A 2,500-nucleotide genomic window follows, 5' to 3' on the forward strand; every position below is an offset into this window, starting at 1 on the left:
TCTTGCTCTGACTCTATTGCTTCGGCTCTCTTGCTTGGCTCTATTGCCTCGGGTCTCTTGCTCTGACTCTAATGCTTCGGGTCTCTTGCTCTGGCTCTCTTGCTCTGACTCTATTGCTTCGGCTCTCTTGTTTGGCTCTCTTGCTCTGGCTCTCTGGCTCTGACTCTATTGCCTCGAGTCTCTTGCTCTGGCTCTCTTGCTCTGACTCTATTGCTTCGGCTCTCTTGCTCTGGCTCTCTTGCTCTGACTCTCTTGCTCTGACTCTATTGCCTCGGCTCTCTTGCTCTGGCTCTCTTGCTCTGACTCAATTGCTTCGGCCCTCTTGCTTGGCTCTATTGCCTCGGGTCTCTTGCTCTGGCTCTCTTGCTCTGACTTTATTGCTTCGGCTCTCTTGCTTGGCTCTATTGCCTCGGGTCTCTTGCTCTGACTCTCTTGCTCTGACTCTATTGCTTCGGCTCTCTTGCTTTGCTCTCTTGCTCTGGCTCTCTGGCTCTGACTCTATTGCCTCGAGTCTCTTGCTCTGGCTCTCTTGCTCTGACTCTATTGCTTCGGCTCTCTTGCTTCGGCTCTCTTGCTTTGGCTCTCTTGCTCTGGGTCTTTTACCCTAGTTCTCTGTCTCTTCCTCTCTTGATAAGGATAATAATGATAGTAATGATAATGATGATATTAACAATGATGATGATAATAACAATTTCAATAACAATAGTAATATTAATGGTAATAACAATGATGAGGATGATGTTAATAATAATAATAATGATACTAGGGATCATAAGAAAAGTGATGATAATGATAACAATTATATTGATACTGATGATGATAAAAGAAGAAAAATTATAATGAAAATTATTATGATTATCATCATAATCATCATTTGGATTTCATCATCATTATCACAATTATTATTCTTGTCAATTCTTTGAATATTGATGTTTATAATGCAGTCTACAAAACACCGAGAAGAATCATCAATAGCAACGATAATAATAAATATGATAATAAAAACAATGATGATATATCCGCTTGATAATACATTGTTATTAGACATATTAAAGCCAACCAGATCAGTATAAAACATGATAATGGTAACCACTGACGCGCAATCAAAATATTTTTTTTCTTTTCTTTTCTGCTTTTGCATTATTAATATTTAAGTCCACTATTATTAAGATAACCAGGGAAAAATATAAGCTCTCTGACTCTTACAGATAGATAGGAAAATAGATAGCAAACAAAAATAACCAAATAACTCAATACAGTACGAAAATCCAAAGGGTGACATTATCATTCCAGACCGAAGAAGAAACCGAAGGAACATACGATAAAACAAAAGAAAAAAAAAGACATAATAAAAGAAAAATACCCACACACCATACTTGCATAATTCAAGGTTAGATCTCTCATCCTTCACCCACACCATACTTTATGCCAAGAACACACACGGAATAACAAACAGAAAGTGTAGAATTGTTTTCTAGATAACGCCAAGCTGCAGCCAGCCATTCGAAATGAGAACGGGACTGTAATACTGTACTATGGCCATTAGTTGAATTTCAATATGGATCGGGTGGTGTGTTGCGAAGTTTGTTATTTTGAAATGAAGATATTATAGATAAATGGTAAGGTGATATAAGTGAGGTGGTTAGTATATTTATTGGAAAAAACAATAAAGTGTATAAACGTTTCCTCTTCACGGATGAGATATTGATATTCGAATTACTGATTAAGCTTTTATCTAAAGTGAGTAGTATTGAATCGGTGAATGAAAAGGAAAGGACAGGGATAAAGGAAATACCAGGAAGGGATAGCTACAAAACTAATATATATATATATATATATATATATATATATATATATATAGAGAGAGAGAGAGAGAGAGAGAGAGAGAGAGAGAGAGAGAGAGAGAGAGAGAGAGAGAGAGAGAGAGAGAGAGAGAAGAGAGAGAGAGAGAGAGAGAGAGAGAGAGAGAGAGAGAGAGAGAGAGAGAGAGAGAGAGAGAGAGAGAGAGAGAGAGAGGGAAAGATAGATAGATAATTAGATAGATATATATGTATGTATGTATAAAAAATATATATATCTGTGTGTGTATATATATACATACATATAATTATATGTATATATATATATATATATATATATATATATATATATATATATATATATATATATATATATATATCCCTCCTTCTCCCTCCCCTCCCCTCTCCCTCTCCCTCTCCCTCTCCTCTTCCTCTTTCTGTCTCTCTCCCCAATCCTTCAACCCATAAAAGATACACGAGAAACAAAGGGAAGGGCATTTCAATTAGGATCCTCAGGTACCCTTCTTTACAGCTCTACTAAATTAAGGAACCCGCCGGTATTAGACCACTCCATCTGCAAAACCTCCTCCCCTATCGCCATGCATATGAATCATCGCTACTTTCGCGTCCGCTCGCTCGATCGCCCGCCCGCCCGCTCGCTCGTCACCCTGAGGCGTCTTTCTTCTCCGCGGCGCCCTTGT

The sequence above is a fragment of the Penaeus japonicus genome, unplaced genomic scaffold, assembly GCF_977035675.1.
Source record: "Penaeus japonicus unplaced genomic scaffold, GWHDUDI00000001_assembly GWHDUDI00000009, whole genome shotgun sequence".
Lineage (NCBI taxonomy): Eukaryota > Metazoa > Arthropoda > Malacostraca > Decapoda > Penaeidae > Penaeus > Penaeus japonicus.